The sequence below is a fragment of the Diorhabda carinulata genome, chromosome 5 (genome assembly GCF_026250575.1).
Source record: "Diorhabda carinulata isolate Delta chromosome 5, icDioCari1.1, whole genome shotgun sequence".
Classification (NCBI taxonomy): Eukaryota; Metazoa; Arthropoda; class Insecta; order Coleoptera; family Chrysomelidae; genus Diorhabda; species Diorhabda carinulata.
Genome location: NC_079464.1, coordinates 27259387 through 27279116, shown reverse-complemented (window position 1 = coordinate 27279116; position 19730 = coordinate 27259387). Strand labels below are relative to the sequence as shown.

Sequence of the window (19730 nt, the reverse complement as noted above, 5' to 3'; positions counted from 1 at the left end):
TCAACTTGTATGAGCTGAACTTCATAATTCCAGGACCAGTATATTACGCCTTGAATAATATTTTTTTTAAATGCATTAATTCATTTTCAAACTATGTATAATCAATGCGACAAATTTATCGTTGTCAATTTTTAGTAAACAATCAAATTTTACCAAAAATAGAATAACTATAATGACGATAAGGTACGAGGGTTAATATTAGGTTTGAAGGTAGAATTTAAACAAAGCTGTACAATCTGTGAAGCCAAGCATCGCAGTGGTCGACTAAAAGAGGTAACGACTCCAGAAATATTGAAGAAAATCCACAACCGACAAAGGATCATCGTCGATTAAAAGTGCGCAAGCTAGCAGACATTGTAGGAATTTCAACACTTGGGTACATTGTATAATAACTGAAAATTTGGACATGAAAAAGCTGTGCGTCAGAGAGGTATTAATAATTTGAATGAAAATAGAACTGATTTCGGAATCGCTGTTTTCATTCAATAATTTCTAACTATAATTTGCAAAATGTGTGACGACACACTAGGGAGGGGAAGGACGAGAGAGAGGCAAAAAATCATGAAATTCGTGTGACGCAATTCATGGATGACCCCTTACCGTTCCAGTTAAATATTCCACCAATCTTGATTAAAATTTTAATTATCAAACTAGTAATTCAATTTTATTATTTTGTTTATTTTCGATTCCATTTTAAATCCCTTTAAATTTGAAATATGTTGATGATTAAAAGCATACTTTGTATCCAGTATAAATAGATAATAAATCTTTTACATTACATAAATAATAATGTGTATTTCTTCAAAAATGAACTTGTAATAGAAAATTTGTTTAATTGTTCACACTGTTAGTAAATACTCTGTAACTTATTTTTATCTGTTGCATAGCTTGCTTCTGCCTACCGTCCGTCTCTATATCTGCTGATGAAGTCTCCCAGTTTTCATTCTTCAGTTGACTTCTATGATTATTTGTTCGTTTCCTAATAGTTTTGTACCCTTCATACTTGTCCAATGTTATATAGTTAAAGTATTGAACACATTTCCTCCTCTTCTATAACCAATCCATTTCTTTCATTGATGAATCACGGTTAGATATTTATTACTTCGTTAGTGTTCACTATTCCTATGGCTTCTGTTGCATTTTATGTCAATTTCTTCTTATTTTTTGTAGCTCTCCACAACCTGATTGTTTCTTATCATTGCAATAAAAACGTTTTTACCAAATACCAGATACTCTGCATATACCTTACCCTTTAGATCTATACTCCATTCCGTATTTGAAGCGTAGATACAAAATTAGGATATACCACTTAAATAATAGGGGAGACCGACGATAAAAGTAACATATTTTCCCTAAAAGCCTGTGGCAAATTGTATTTTTTGCAGGGATTTTATGAACGAAAAATATTATTCTCCAACACTCAAGATTCTAACGTTTCGGAAGAAAAATCTTTTTTCGTAAGGAAAATATCGGTTGACCGTTAATAAAATCCATTATTGCGTTTTCAATAAAGAAAAAGGATAAGTGGTTTTACGAAACGTATTACCATTAGATACAAAACGTATTATACAAAGTGTTTATACGTATTGATTTAGTCCAAATGATTATTACATTCAATTTCTAACCAATATTGATTAAATCTATTCATGAGTAATTACTTTATACAAGTATCAGATGTTTTCCAAGGATTTTTCTCTCTTTTATTTTTCTGTTTCTTCCTGCGTTTTGTCGTTTGCGTTTGATATAATTCCTGCTTCCAGCTAAGAGTATATTTTGAGTACTACTATTATATTGAAAGTTCAACCTTTAAAGGAAACTTCGTGTTTTTTCACAATCAATTGATGTCGTTAGGAGTGGCCTGAACTTCCAAGCCACCATCCAGTGACACAAATATATTAAATTTCAATGATTTGAAAAATATTAGTCCAATATCTTTACTACATTCTGTCCATCAGGAGGAAAGTTAGAAAATTCACGTAATCTCTTAGCCGAGACTGCTTATACAGAGTCGCACTTAGCAACGATCGGGTGTTTATCAAATTTTATTAAATTCGACGGTTCTTACTTAAGTGTTAATATAGACAAATGAAAACAAATATTTATTATTGGGTATGGATTTATTGTTTCTCAAAATATTCTCCATTAAAGCAATACACTTTTGCATGCTTCTGACTGCATTGAAATAGTGAAATTGTATGACAACACGTTCTGAGTACCTTTACCATTAAAAATGTCAATGTCAACAATGTCAGATTTGACGTACATCAGTGTTGCCATATCTCAAAACTCAAGTAGCAGCCCTCGTGATAAAGTTTCTCAAGGTGTAACTAATGAAAAAAAAAAAAAAGAAGAACCATTTTATTTAATATTAAATTATTAAAAAATGGGGATATTTTATCTTAGCAGAACATACCGGTAGACAGTTTTTGATTTCAAAATGATATTTATTTAATAACAGGGAATGAATAACAAAAAAAAACTTCTTTCCTTAGAAATTTCTAGAACATAAAGTCCAGTCATTATATACAGTTGTAAATGAAAATGAACCTGAAAAAGCCAAATTTTAGGGCGGGAGCTAGAAAAGCTTAAGTTCAAATTGACGAACGAAATAACCTTGTGGGTTTTCCGTAATCTTGAATAAAGGGGTAAATTCAGTTTTTTCATCATAACTCGGTTCCCAGTTGAGATACGAAAATTTTCACACAATACTTTTTTGTTGCTCTTTGTACGATCTGCAATTAAGGTTGTATACATTTTCCACGTACTGATCATCGTTATCAAGATATCGATCAAAACAACCATGAATTTGTGGAGAAAAAATTGTTTTTCGCTATTTTCTTTATTCTCGTGAAAGATATCGAAGAATGTCTGATGTAAAACTTGTAGAGCGTGTACAGATCTACATTTTTGTTTTTTATTTTTTATTTTTGAAAAAAAATAGAACCTCTAGTGCGCCGCAAAGTTAGTAAGACTGTGACTGTGTTTTGATTTAGCCGCTCGCAGGGTTGTATCCACACGTCAAAATGGATGAATTGTTGTTCAGGGATTTATTGCAATACAAAATGAATTAATAAAACAGCCAAATTATAAATCAAACACATGAAATTTATTGATGAAATAATTTTTATGCAGTAAAAAATAATAATTACAGGTGGTCATTTTTTTCACATGTTTTTCGTCGTTTTGATGGTCCTGGCTGTAGAAGTTCTTCCTCGGTAGATTCTTTAAGTCGTGAAAATTCTTCAATCGCAGGAAATGATGATGAAATGATGTTTATTATAAGAGAGTACTGAACCATGCTCAATTTTGCAACTTATGAAGCTGATTTTATTTCGACAATACGCGGAATTTTTTTCTCACGCTGGATAGCTGTGTAGGGAGTCACGCAATGTATTCCTCCCATTGCAAGAAACGTTCCATGACCGTCAAGGGTGTTTATGTTAAACCGCATTGTCAAATACAAATTGACTAAATGAATTTACCAGAATTTCACTTTCAGCTCGATGAATGCATGTATTCTCGAAAATTGTTATTTCTCGATACGGTGCTCTGAATCCTGATAATATGTTGATAAGAGTAGCAAAATTGGGCATGGTTCCTGTACTCTCTTACAATAAACATAAATCAGCATCATCCGAGGAAGGACTTCTACAACCAGGCCCATCAAAACGACGAAAAACATGTGAAAAAAATGACCACCTGTAATTATTATTTTTTACAGCATAAAAATTATTCCATCAATAAATTTCATGTGTTTGATTTATAATTTGGCTGGTTTATTAATTAATTTTGTATTGCAATAATTCCCTGAACAATAATTCATCTAGTTTGACGTGTGGATACAACCCTGCGAGTGGCTAAATCAAAACCGGGCACAGTCTTACTAACTTTGCGGCGCGCTAGAGGTCGTAATTTTTTTCGAAAATAAAAAATAAACAAACAAATTTGTAGATCTGAGCACGCTCTACAAGTTTCATATCGGACATTTTTCGATATCTTTCACGAGAAAAAAGAAAATAGCGAAAAACCAATTTTTTCTCCCCAAATTAATGAATTTTTTGATCGATATCTCGATAACGATGATCGGTACGTGAAAAATGTATACGGTCTTAATTGTAGATCGTATAAAGGGCAACAAAAAAGGATTGCGTAAAAATTTTCGTATCTCAACTGGGGACCGAGTTATGACGAAAAAATTTAATTTACCCCTTTTTTGAAGATTACGGAAAACCCACAAGGTTATTTCGTTCGTCAATAGTTCAATACTACGTGTAGCCACAATTTTTAGCCAAAGTTCATTACGTTGTATACAATACACATTTGACGATAAATTTCCATAGGCTCCTCAGTTATAGTGAACAATTTATACATGAATATCGAAACAACTGACAACATGAAAATGTTTCTGTTTTGGTAGCTGAATGCCGAGCTTACAGATATCAAAATTTTCGTGATATGCGCGTGTGACGGAAACGTTCCGTACTTCCTGAATAGCCCTCATAACAATTATAACAACAAATCTAACGTACATGCACAACTGCCTGTAACACCACATAAATAAACGAGGAAACCATAGAAATTGAATTAAGCTTAAAATTGGAAACATTTCTATACTATATATACTAATACGAGGGTTGTTACTTGAGTTTTGAGGTTTTGAGGTTAACATTATGAGTTGTTTACAAATTCTTGAAACATTCAACTTCGTCATAAAAAACAGCAGTCCCTTCGACTTTAAGGGATGAATTCAATCGGGATCGCTCTTCGCTACAGTATGAATTTCACGAAGGTCTTCCAAAATAGGGTATTTCAGAAAAAATCGATACTGCGCGTAAAGTGATATTTCAAAATCGTCATGTGACATACCTTGAGATTGAAGCATACTTGGACATTAATTCCATTCGCATACATTCAATATTCCATGAACATTTGGGTGGCAAAAAATATGTTCGCGATGAATACCGCATAATATGACAATCGCTCAAAGAGAAACTCGTGTCGATTAGTGCAAAGAAATGCTGAAGAGTTGAATCATTATGCTCGGAAGACGTCTATCGTGACAGGACAGTCATGGATCTATGCATATTAATCCGAAACTAAACAACGATCTACTGTATGAGCCAAATTAAACAAAAGTTTTTTCAGAAAACTGCACATGTTGCGACTATTTTATTTGAGCAACGTAGAACGGTCAATTAAGTTCTCCTCTTCTCAAATCTCCATCGTCAGTTGCAAGATTCAAGATTTCAATGTTTCATGGAAATCATCACAAATATTTCACGTACTTGCACTATATTGATACTTTTAATAGAGTCAACGAAGGAAATTCCGCTTCTGTATTTCCGTTATGTTATTTGGCGAGAGCAAGTTTTTTATTGAATTTAGTTATACAACCCTGTATAACAATCATATATTGTATCCGATATTACCTATTTGCATATATATAAAATGTTCTATCGAGGTCAATAAAACGAACGGTTACATCAGATGCTCGTTAAAAATGCTTTAGTTTAAAAGTGGAAGCTTCGTCTAACAAAGAAAATCCATACTTCCTTTAAGAAAAATACGAAAATCTTTTTTCGATTGCAATTATCATAATTTTATAGCGAAGAGGAAAGTATGTTCAGATATTAAATATCTCCCTACGATGATTTTGAAGCTTGAAATATTTATTATGTAAGATTTAATTCAACCCTGAATGAAGATGAGAAAGTTAAAGCGGTCAATGTGAATAGATTCAAACTCATTGCTCATTAGAAATTAAACCTATTTATATGAAAGAGGTTGTTATGAAATTGGTTGCTCTAAAAGAGAATTTCTTGATCAAGTTTTAAGAATTAATAGATAGTACGAATAACTGAAGAAATTACCTCAAAAGTGTGTGCAAAGATCGAAACAGTAACTTCTACCTTTTATTTGGAAACTAATTTTCTATCATAAGTTATAAATAGAAAGTTTGTCAAACTGATTCATTATTTCGTCCAACATTATTCATTTTTTATTGATGAATTAGTGTGCGGTATTCTGTTAGCCATTTCGCTCAATTCGAATAGTTTAAAATAGCTTCGACTGCGGAAAGCTCTGTATCTTTTATCGCCTACCAAAGGCAAAAACCAAAAAGGAAATTCAAACAAATTTCCACTGAAATGAATCTTCATACTCGTTAGCTGGTTAGAGTAACAAAGAATCCAAACCACCATCACTACCAAGAGGACATCTCTTTCCTTATTTCTGATATGCTTCTGAATGCTTTCTATTTTATATCTGCTTATAACTGTTGTAGTATCACTACAATAACAACAACAATTACACCATTTAACGTGTGCTTTGAGAATCTTCAGCGAATATCTATTTAAACTTCGGTCTCTGAAGATGATAACTTAGCTATTGAAACGCGCATTGATCAGTGTTGCAGAGAGTTTTGGTGGAGTGGTAGTAGTGAGCAATATGATTATCACCTATGGTTCTAGAAATTCAAACTTGCTAGTACTCTATGTGTTCTTAGATACGCAGCTTTCTGTGTTTCTGTGTTTCAAGTAGAAACAATCTTGTATGCAACTCGTGCAAAAAGTGTTTATCGCACTCGACGTGTTGTCAAACTCGGCCTAATGGCTTCGTTAGACAAATTCACGTTACGTGCAATAAACGCTTACTTTTTGCACTTGTTACATAATGAACTATTTTTCTATAATTTTTTAAAGATGGATGAAAATTTAACGTTTCGATTACTTCAGTCTTTATCTTATATATTAAAAAAATTGATGATTTCCATTCCGAGTCCGTTCAGGCGTTCTACCCAACCGATTTACTTAATTTTTTTTTTCAATGAAAGGTATTGATGCACAGATCAGCCATCAACCATCGGATTTCAACTAATTTTCACCATTCTCAAGTTATACTCAAATGCGATTTCCCCCTGTACATTACTTATGGGAGCTTTTCACATACACACGTTCTATCCTCAATATCTCAGGTTCTATTCAAGATAGAGACTTCGTTTTGGTTTAAGAACACTCGCTGAAACACCTTCTTTCTTTTGAGTTATTGAACACTTAAATCGGTTGAGTTGGTGAGGAGCTAGGCGCGGACATTCAATGTGGAGTTATGGATTTTTGTAGGTTTTTCTCAATTTTTCTACATTCAAAGATCTATATCTCAGGTTCTAATATAGCTACAGAGTTCGTTCTTTTCTATTATAATGATTTCTGATACTTATTTAATGGATTCGATGCGAGCGAAGCCGCGGGTAAAAGCTAGTTAAAATATGATTTGACATTAACAATTTGCGTATTTATTTTTATCTGTCTTTCAAAAATTATAAGAAAACCTAATTTTAAAATAAAAAAGAGCTAAAATGAAGTCGATTTTGAAACATAAACATATATAAAAGGTTCAAGAAATGAGAAATGGAAGAAATATATATTTATTAGATATATCTACAATCCTAAAGGAAGTTTACTTTAACGGAAATAGTCATTCAATCGGGCTGAACATTTTGTATTCCAATAAATACTTGATCGTCTCTTCCTATCGCATTCTTCCATTATTGTTGTTATGAATGACAGATATTGTTAAACGAATTCTATCAAACTCATTACAGGGAAAAACGTTCGGCATGATACTACGACATAGTTTCAGTCAATTTAGATCTATAGCCCGTTCAATATGCATCGGAGGGTATATAAATACGAACGTAATGCACATTCAGTCCTATCTACGGTGACAGTAACAGCGCTGATATGGAACATTCAGAAGATAGAAGTTTTTCGGAAAATTCCGAACACGGTAAATGTAAAACGTTATCTATTTTCGTGCGTTCGGTGGATTTGGAAAGACCACAGGGTACGATTATTTATGAAATTGCCTTATCAATTAATCAAATTATTTTGAAAATACTAGTTAATACTGAGAAAATATGGAAAAAATATATATTTAATATTGTGAAGCGTATTTTTGTCCTTATTTTGCAACTAGATGTTAATTTTATTCTTCGCAGTCACAGAATTTTCTGGTCATTCGTAGATCTCAACAAATCTTAAAATTGTAGAAAACCAAGCTTATTACAAATTGTAATGCAGCAAGTCTATAACAATACATTTTTAGATTCGTATTTAGATTTTTTGCATAACAAAATTGGATGCTAACACACACAGAACGAGCGATTCCACAAAAGCACGAGGATGGTCCTAGAAGTATCTGGCCTAACAAAGAAAATAGAAAAATTTTGGAAAAAAATTTATTTATTTTTCAACGTAATTTCCTGTTAGCTCCATACATTTTTCCCAGCGATGTTCGATAAGTTCGATACCCTTACCCATTAACTGCCGACATCACCTAAATCCTCCACCAAACACGAGGTAGCATTAATTTTGGCCACAGCAATAACGGATGTCTGAGCTGGTGCAGCACTTTCTTCTCAGCCAAATGCGGACAGTTTTGCTTGATTTCTTCACTGAAACGTTGCAATAAGTTCGCATAATACTCGCCGTTGATGGTTTTTCTTTTATCAATTTACTCAATGGAAATTATCCCACGCGCTTTCAAAAAAACCGACGTCATGACCCTGTTTGCAGATGGAACGGTATATGCCTTCTTTGGTGCCGGTTCTCTCTTTTCAGTCCATTGTTTTAATTGTTCTTTTGTTACGGGTGTGAAATGATGGACCCAAGTTTTATCGGCGCAAAAATTTAGCTCAATTTCTGTGGGAAATTGCCAAACACTCGATAGAAACATCCTCACAACACTGTTTTTGCTTTATTCTGAGCAAACGCGGCACTCATCTTGGGCACAGCACACTTTGTGAAATGCCTGCTATGTGTGCTAAGAGTCGGCGATCATCCAGTAACGCTTTGTTGATTTTCTTCAACATTTCTGGAATCGTTACCTCATTTGGTCGAGCACTGCGATGCTGGTCCTCGCAGGTCGAACGGCCTCATTTAAACTCTGCTACTCAATATTTTACTGTTGTTAAAGAAGGAGCAGTCTCAACCAGATTAGAATCTAGTTCAGTTTTTATATTTTTCAGGCTAAGGCCTTTCAATCAAAGATATTGTATCACATAACAATGACCAATTTGTTCTATGTTCACAAATTCACTGAAAACGTTCACTATTGATGGTTACCAAACAAATACTAAACAACGTGGCGTCTTCAAACTCGAAACATTTGCTGTATAGATTGTGCACTTTCTAATACAGTGGTATTTTTCGAACAACTACCGCCATCTCTAGATCAGACCAGGTACTTCTGGTATCATCCTTATATAAGCCATAATAGAACAAGGAAAATGGAACCCTGCATTGCATACTATAACTGGTTATTTATTACAGAAACCCCAGTTGAAAACTATCATAAAAAAACAAGGAAATTATAAAAATTCAGTTTTTTTAGTGCAAAATAAATTGATGAAGATCATATTAATTTCTAGCGAATAATATGACATTCGTTTTTGACTTTATTTTTGACAAAATTGTAACATTATTTCACCCATCACACACCTGTATCACGGGAAGTGATTTGTGATACTGAAAGCATAAACCATACAGGAACTCAAAACTTTTCTTCTATAACTTTGGGCATAAATAGCACAGAATATATTAGACAACTTGGCTGAACACTTACCAAGAATAATAGATGTCATTTTTTATCAAATTCCTTGATATATTCGGCTTTTTCATTCATCAATATTAGCACATTACTTAGTTTTCAGTATTTTGAAATAAGAAAAAATGATTTTATCATTCGTTTTTGGCCTACAACAGTAAACAAACAAGTAGTGCGCTCCATGAGTTCCTGGCCTCAAATAGTAAATAGAGTGCGCTTACGAAAATCTTCACACGCACCAGTGAAAAGTCTCAATAAGCCTCACACAATGTTTCAGCTTGCTGCTTCCATTCATTTCATTATACTAGAGCTCGAACGATCACTCAGTCAAGTTCTCTTGAAACATGTCTCAAATTAAATTTTTGACTAAAGAAGAATTAACACCAACACAAAACAGACTGGAGGCTGTTTAGTGTGACTTGGTTCCATCATTTTTAACAATTACAAATCGCTCTCATTAGAAGATGACCCACGTATGGGATATTCTGAGACTATGCCTACTCCAGAAAACATTGATTTAGTGGATGACATGGTTCTAAGTGAACGGCGCCTAAAAACATAAGAAATCACAGCACAGAGCGGTATTTGCAAAATAAGTGTTAAGGATTCAACATGAGCATTTAAACATAAAATAAATAAGGGTTTAGTGGGTGTGTTAAATTCTCAGCGCAGTACAAAAGTAGCGTCGAGTAAAATGTGAGCGATTTTTAGAGAACCAAAGAAATGAAATATGATCAATTGATGAAACTTTTACTATGATCCGACATTCAAAAGACATTCCGTGGAGTGGTATCAGAAAGGAGAGTCCTTGCCAAAAACGCAAAGGTTACGAAAAGTATCAAAAGATGGATGGCTACAATGTTTTGGGACTGAGAGGATTTGATATATTTTGAGAAATCAAATACAGCCATGAACTCTGCACATCACTCTGACTTACTTAGGCCCGAACAAATCAGCCGAGGTATGCGGTTGTTTCATGACAATGTTCCAGTCTACACTGATTCTCCTTCCAATGTTACGTTAGACAGAGATTGAACACTCATCATATAGCTCTGATCTGAATCCGTCCGACTATTTCTTGTCCGCAAAGCTGAAATTCAAGTTGGGGGATGAAAGATTTTACAGCGTCGATGAAATTGAACGGGGGGTGTACGAACATTTTGATATTAAAGACGTTATTTCATTTATGACCTTTTTTTTCTATGTTCAATTAATATCCTGAATGCTGCACTTTCTTAATGCCATTTCTTCATAACATTAACAGTTTAATTGAAATACTTCACAATCAAAATTTTTATCAAAGAGACAATGAAAATCGATTCCAATTGGTTCAGAATTGTTAGAATACTAACTACAACCTTATAAATTATTCAAGATACATTGGGACGTGACAAAGATATCATGTTATTTCAATATCATGGAGCTAATTTGGTCTACTTTATAAACAATTAAAATTAAAAGAAAATTCTCGTTCTTCCCCAACTTTTATTTTAGTGAAACAATTAAAATTCGTTTCATAAGATATAAGCAGAGTTTTTCAAAAAAGTTGTGCTTTTAGAAATTGATCAGAAATTCAAATTGATTTTTAATTAAAACTTGGAATTCCTTTGGAAAGTATCTTCTATTGACTAATGATTGTATCGCAGCTGATTATTTCCGGTGGCATTATTAGCTGTCAGATTATACATTCATTGTCGGTATCAAAAAAGAAAAATATTGGAATATTTCCTCATTTCCGGTGTATTGAAAAGGATTCTTTTCAAAGTATTTTTCATTATATTACGTCAATCTCTAGTTGTATCTACAGAATGTTCAATTTATGAGGTGAAATTTGTAATAACTCTGTGATCTGTGTCTAACAAAACTAAAAATTAGTCAGCAACATAAAAGCATTCAAATTGAATCGTTGAGGAATTCGAATTATTTACATTATACTTATCATCATTAGTTTTTATGTATACATAAATAAAACATGCCTATCCTTGAAATCTTTTTGGAGAAAGTAGTAGTAAATTAAACTAGATTTCCAAAATTTTGAGTTGATAGTTTTAACGAAAAACTAATGAAGAATCCCCTGTTTTCATTTTGTATCTGTTTTATATTCTTCATGGATTCCTTTGGGGACTCATGATAAAAAAAGCAATAATGGGTATTTGTCGACTGGTCTATTTGAAAACAACTTTTTTGTTGGCAATAAACGGAACGATTTCGACGATTCCAACCATCCGTAGATAGAGAAGTTTTCCAAGAGCCATAAAATTAGAAAAATATTTCACATATAAGTGTAGCAATGTAAAAAACCGTATAAGATAGAACAGATTTCATGTTGACCATTAAATTTGATAAAAGTTTCCAATGTCATCTCAAAGTGTATAGTCAAGTTGATTTTACAAGTGTTTCGTGAGAAATGGGAAATTCTATTAAAACGGTGCAATACTTCTTTGTAGATTCTGTTATTACTTTTGATTTTGGTTTATTAGACAAGGTTATGGAAGTGTGAGAATTTTTGAAACTATTATAAATATTATAAGTCAGTTAAGATTTATAATAAAATGTTTAAAAATTGAAGAGAATTTTTGAAAACCCCTTGTATTTGATGAAATATATTCAAAATTTGGTTAAACTTACAGGGAATACCACAATAAACTTTTTCTAAAAATTGATATACAATAATTTCCCGGTGAGCTTGTTTCAGTTATCTATTTAGCATAAATCTCCTATAAAAGCATTATATATGTCTAAATTGAACCTTTTATTAGTTTACACAGGTGTTTGGTGGAAGACAGTGAAGCTCCAATGTTTTGTGCGTTTTGACAATTTGTGATAGTGATAGATTTAAACGACAATAATCCCTTATGTCAGCATTACTGATTCTAATTTCGTTATTTTGGACCCGCGAATAGTTTTTTACGTGATAATTTTGAAGATAACAATTCATTCACTAAGTCGCGTGACTAAGAAAATCACTTTTTTTGTCAAAAATCAATTTTATTCATCAATGTAATCTCCTTCACGAGCAATATAATCATTCCAACGATTCTCTAACTTCTCGATGCCGTGCTTGTAGAACTATTTGTCTTATGCCTCAAAATGGGCTTCAGTTTCAGGAATTGCTTCTTCATTCAAGCTGAATTACTTACTGGTAAGCATTTTTTGAGATCAGCGAATAGCCAGTAATTCGTCGATTTTAATCATCGTTGTCATCGACATGTGATACGATGCATTGTCTTGGTAGAACAGTGATTTTTACTTCGACGCATAAGGCCATTATTTCTTGATTTTTGCATTCAAACGATCCAAAAACTTTATATAGTGTTTGCTACTGATTGGCTCTCCATTTTGGATATGGCCGATGGACAATATTCTATACGCATCTCAAAATACTGAAGTCATAACATTCCCAGCTGACTGTTGTGTCTTAGGACGCTTCGGACGTAGTTCGCTGGCTGCAGTCCACTCAGATGATGATCGTTTTGAATCCGAAGTTAAGTGATGGATCCATTGTCACTTATCGACCCAAAAAATCTGTTTTATTACGTGTAAACATGGCCAAATACTGCTCTGAATCATCAACATGTTGTTTTTGATCGACTGTGAGTGAACGCGGCATCCACTTTGAAGAGAAGCTGTCTCATGGTCAAATATTCATGCATAATTGTAAACACACTGCCTTCTGATATCTTTATTGCCTCAACTATCTCATGCAATTCCAATTTACTATTAGATATAACCTTTTTTGATGTTTTCTGGACTAACCACCTCAATTGAACGTTCACCATCATCGGTGTCTGTACGACCACATTTAAATTCAGCAAACCAATAACAAACAAATTAAACAGAGTTCAGATAACTCTTTTTAAGTCATTGCTGAGCTGGTATAGTAAATTTTTCATCAAGATGCAATGATAAACCAACATACGAAAATGTTTTGAGAAAAACCAGCTTCACTTAAATGGCTGTCACTTTTTTCTGCCTTATCGAAATATCATGAGATTTCACACATAGTCTTTTGAAAGCTGGTACTTGATTCCTGAACATCTAACAACAAAAAGTTGTTGACCAAGTTGCACTTCTTTGTTCAATGAAATTTCTAGGTTTTTTTTCTTCTTTCTGATTTTATTATAGCATCACTTACTGTCAATAGTATTAATGAGTTATCAGAATCCATTTTTTTAAGTATAAAGCAAGCACAAGAGGGAGAATCCTATTACACTCGAGTGGTTCGAGTGATGCCTACCGTGGTGATGCCTGTTGATATTGATTTTGAACTTTTGTCGGTTGTAGTGTTCAGGAAAGACGTGCTGATTCCACAGGCTTGCACTTCTCCAAAGAGAGGAGTCCCGATAAACTCTGGGCGTCTGCTGGCGAACTCTTGCGTCTTGTAAATACTCTCTAGGTGGAATTATTTTGTACAGCTCAGAAGAGCATCTGCCGTGGTAGTATTGGTAAAACACAGTCAGGTCAGCGACTTTTCTTTGATACCCTAAACTGTTCAAGTTTCTGGTGAACTTTGAATTGCCAGTAAGTCGAATTTTGTATTGAGACGAGCATCTTCAGGGTATGTTTTAGAGCCAAGCTCAAAATATGCAGGAAATATTCCAATGATGGACGAAGCTAGGCCTAGTAAAGGATTAAAAGCTGTTGGGAACTATATTGCTTTTGGGTTTTAAAGAGAGTTCCAACTAATTGTGGATGTGCCTAAAGTAATTTGTCCACAAGACTATGCCAGGATAAATTGCTTCCAACCTCCACACCCAACAAGCGAATTTGCGATGATAGTAATATTTTACATCTAGACGGGACCAAATTCTACGCCGTAGTGCCAGCAATCTTTGTCAAGACAGCAGCCTGAGTCTTCGCGACATTAAACGGAATTGATGTGGGTGATATATTGTTGCCTACGGAGCGCTACCGTCTGGTGTGCAGTTTTGTCGAGTAGATCATTGATGTACAGGAGAAAGAGATGACAAAATGCTTCCCTGGGGAACACCAGCGTTGACCTCAAACCTTCCTGAGGTGTGTCCATTGATAGCAACCTGAATGGATTTGTTTTTCAGCAAGCTAATAAGAAAGTCAATATGGGAGGACGATAAACCGAACGATCTTAATTTATTTAGAAGGTTGGCATGTCAAGCCCAGATCTTCATAATCCCATACAACGTCTATGGACCTTTTGGGTTGCGATTGATTATTACTGAGCAAAAGCTTGCATTGGATTGTTCCAATATCTTAGTAAAAACGACTCCCTAAAGTTATCAAAAAATGTTATTAAGAGCATCCATTAGTTGACAGGCTAGTTAAAACATCTAATATTTTGGAAGTTACTTCAATGACGTCAAAATGTTGAACACAGATCAAACAGTTGGTACTCTGTGTAAAATCTCAAAATAATAATAAACGTTATACACGACAGACACTCTATTAACCCATATAATGCATTTATGAGAAATGTGTGTAAATCTATCTTTAACGAAAAAAGTAACATGATTAGTAATTCTTTCTTTAATAAGTTCTGCTTTAAATTCAAAAATTTTGAAAGCTCAATGTTAGCATTCAAAGCTTTCTTTCAAAATGTACATTCGATTGAGCATACATGGTTTTTTTTGGGGCGGTTTTAACAAAATAGGTAAATTTTTTCGCGTTGATATATAGTTGTGGATGAAATCTACATCAATCACTTTAATCCTGAAAAGAAAAAACAGTCCAGACAGTGGATTGCAGAGGGCCAAACTGTTTCTAAAACGGCGGAGACTGTTTCATCAGCCGGAAAATTGATGGTGACCGTTTTTTTATTAGTTGTTAGTGAGGAATTTTCATCAGATGAAGACTTTATCGCATATGTAAACGCTTATTTTAAGAACGACGGCACTTTAATTAGAAGAGTTAAAAAAATTAGGACATCGCATCTCTCGGCTGTAAACACATAAAAAAAGATTATGTTGAACAATAGAAATTGTTATGGAAAAAAAATGTCACAGAATGTTCTACTTGAGTACACAATTATAACTGAAACTAAAAATTCAGTCAAACCAATGAACCGGAGCAAATTTTTTCTCCAAATTTTCAATATACCGGAAATGTTGATTTTGAAAGATCACAATATAGATTGTACATCCTAGCAGAAGATATTACAAGAACAAGAAGACGACTTATTATGAGGAAAATAAATATTTTCTCCTCGAAAATAGGAAATATCAAGTTGACTATATATAATTGAGTGCAAACATTTTCCAAATTGTTGTTTGATTGTAAGTTCTTTCGTCTAATTTCTACTCGTCTCATTTTAAAATCAAAATAGTCACTATTCTCAATGGGTCAAAACTACAGTTTCTAATCCTCAGTGATATTCAGAAGTTAGTTTGATTATCCGTCATAAATTTCACGACGTCATGATGCGGCAATGCAATGAAACTCTCAGTTCCATTACTCTGTGTTTAATTCAGCTCTTTGAAGTTCATCCGCTCCGTCACATCGGCCAGGGAATTGTAAATGTTAGTTCCCATGCTCTAAAATATCTCCAGGCGATGCTAACATATCATTTTCGCTGCCAGTGAATTCGAAAAAACCTTTGATAAGGGTTGATATTGTTCTATAGCGCACACAAAAATTAATTAACGTTAATCTAGAATTTTCCCATGGATAAGAAGGCTTAATAATACAGGGACAATTCAAAAAACCTCCCTTGGAGTGCACACAGAAGAATGAACAAAAATAAGTTTCATTTCCATTCCAGGTAAACTAAATTTTATGATGAAAGTGGACACTTGACTTCGAGGTATCATTCCCTAAACTTCATTGAGGAAGAGTATGTAATTTTAAATGAATACGATCGATATTTTTTTATGCTTGGACCAGTGGATTTCTTCTCAAATCCTTTTAAATGTATTTTGATGACTCTTTTAATATATGCGTCTTTCCTTAGCAATTGCAGGTAAAATAAATGGAGCACAATAATATTTTCCTCAACGGAACAACTTGTATTATAATGTCCAATAATTTTATATTGTATATAGATTAATGGCACTTATGGTAAAGGATAAGAAAATCTTAGAAAAACTTTGAGTAAAGTTTATGGCAAAGGCCAATGAAATGTTCAAAAAACTAAGTACATGTTGGTGACTAAGAGAGTGGCAAATAGCTACAAAGTAATCATTCTGGAAGGACATCCATTGCATAGAGTGAAATATTCCAAGTAAATGGATATGGCAATAAGTTAGTGGGGGAAATAATAGAAGCATAGAAATGGCGAAGGGAATCAGAGCGGCAAATAGAGCATTCTGGAGGTGTGTGAGTTCTCTAAAGAGTAATGAGCTCAGCATGAATACAAAGTTAGAAATATACAGAGCTTATTTAGACCAATAATTACATATGGAGCCGAAACCTCAAGCCTGTCAGGTAAGGACGAAGACGATCATTGTATAATGGATGGGAAGATCCTAGGGAAGATACTGGGACCTGTCAAGATCGATGGAGGATACCTAAGAAGGTTATTAAACTACGATATCAAGAACAAGGTGATGATATAGTGACAGCGATGAAGATCCAAAGGCTTAAATGATTTGGACATATACGAAGAAGAGATGAGAAAACCCTGGAATGGCAAATAACAGAGAAGAAATCAGCCACAGAATGGTCAAAAAGCTAAGCATGCTAGGAACAACAAGTAATATATGATATTGCAGCGGTGGAGTTGAGAAGTGAAGACAAATCGTAGAGGATAGAGAGAAGTGGAACAGGATAGTGACAGCAGCGAGCAAGAAGCTGTAACAGATAGGGAATAAATCAACAAAACATAAAAAGTGGAGTGATTCACCGCAAAAGATAAACTCAGAGAGCTATAATAAATATAGATTATTGAAGTTTTGTTCAAAATTAAAAAAATTACTCGCTTTGGTCATAAAAAAATTGGATGAATGTTTTAAAAAAGAAACGTTAAGATTATTTATATAATTATACAAAATAAAATATCAATTCTATTTCTCTATACCGTATTGAACACAATTTTTCCATACGTCATTAAATTTTAATCTAACTTGGCTTATGCTTTCAATCACTATCGCACTTAAAGTAAGTTTCTTCCAATATTCTTCAAATCAAGATCAAAAACACATTCATAAGGAGAAAGTCTTAATGAGGTTTGCTCATGACCCTTGATAGCACCGCCGCGTTTTTCAAATTATTTGAAGAATCAAGAAACGCTTCAAGACGCACGTGTTTTATGACATCACTTCATCGGGGTTAACAAGAATACGTAAATTAGGAGAATTCACTACTTTTGATCAGCGCTGGGTTAAAATTCGCCCCAGAATATCAATTCAGAGATCGAAACTCTTCGATACTTTTTATATTCCCTCAAATGAGAATAATGCTTAATGAAACTGCATATTAAACAAGATGTTATGATTCAAGTTAACAAATCTTCTGAGTTTTAAAAATATCGATTATTAGCAAGTGTTTTTGGAGAAATCGTTTGATGCAATTCATGTATAAACATTTCTTCCACATAATCATGGGTGCCGTCACCGTCATCAAGTTGAACAGATAGAATGATGAGGGATGTTAGGTCACCGTTACCACCGTCAACGCTATCCAGTTAAGAACTCGAAGTTGAGCCCGAGTCTATACCTACATCTATGAATACTGGAATGGAGAATCTGAATACTCAAAATGACCTCAGTTTTTCCAGCGACAATAAAGTAGCTCATTCGTTGGATTATTGTGCTTCAATTAAATATTGAAGATTTAGTCTTAAGAGAACCTGCATACATCAATTTTAAAATTCCTTATATATATGTATTTGTTAATTATGTAAATCTTTCAATGTGAATTTTTAAAACTCAAATTTTATTTATTTGTGTAACTTCAGTATTATTCGTCAAACATGATAAATGCCTAAGCTAAATAACCTACTTTTGCATCACATACTTATCACGAAGGACAAAGGGCCTTGAATACACAAAGACCAGATAACGAATAAGGATTTATTAACCTCAGACTTTGTCCAGTTAACCAAAAACGATGTTTTCAACATCCTATGCTGTTGGTTTGTATAACTCGTAAAACTTAGAAAAGGGAAAAATTAAGACCTGAACATGTGAATATATCTGAGAATTCCATCACCTTAAATCCGTTTTCGAAATTGCTTACATTTGTACGAAGTTGGAGTGTGTAGTGATAACCTCGAAAATAACGCCAAACAAGACTATACCAATGCTTATTGCTTGGTTTGTCTACCTCGCAGAAAAAACAATTTTCCTGTGATTTCCCTTTCCAATATAACTTCCATCACTAAATTAAATTTAGTAGGAGACTGAAAGTATTCTTGCCGGACTTTTCTTTTGGTAGTGACTATTACATCAGACTTAATTGAGTGTGATCATCCTTGAAATACTTCTGGCTGCTATCACAATGGTTGTATACGAGATGCGACCCTCGGTCAAATTTCAATCCCGGCTACTGTAAGGGTCGTATATGAATTGCGTCCCGAAGACCTTCTAAGAAATGTGGTAATGAATAATTCTATCAACTAATTATACTTCCCAGGATTATCGATATCTGAATATTGAATTCTGGTTAATCAGTTTCTTAGCTGGAGCTTAAATACAATACTTATCACCAGCTTATTAATCATAACACCCCCTCTCATGTTGGGATAACTACTAAGGATGGGGAGAAATTTTGAGTAATTGGTTGAAATTTTATGACCAAAAACATAACTTAACCTGATCGGATTAAATATAAAGGTAGGTGTAATTCTTAGTAATGTGTACTAGGCGTGTAGATAAGAAAATGGTCAACGCAGGCGTAACTAGTATAGACTCACAATACCTCAATCTTCTACCGCTTCTTTCCAAGTTTTGTATGTCACGCCCTCGGATTGCAGATCTACGCTAACTCTCCCGGAGTTCGTTAGATTCGTGTCCCAGACTCGTTGAGCCACTTGACCACGAATCATTCTATGAAACTGGACCAGTCACTGCACGAATTTTGTTCTCAGGGAGTGTATTTCATCGATATATCGAATTCCTTACCACACTCCCACAGATTCTTCAAAGAATCTTGTTTTCAAAAGCTCTCAGTGCGTTTCTTTGTGTTTCGGTTAGAAACTAGGCTTCACCACTAGCACC

The 19730-nt window shown here is 33.9% G+C and overlaps 1 protein-coding gene across 6 annotated transcripts in view; it reads right to left on the bottom strand.

The window, feature by feature from the left end:
* The window catches only part of LOC130894040 (collagen alpha-1(XVIII) chain), a 577499-nt gene that overhangs the window by 259486 nt on the left and 298283 nt on the right, over positions 1-19730 (bottom strand). The window lies entirely within an intron of this gene.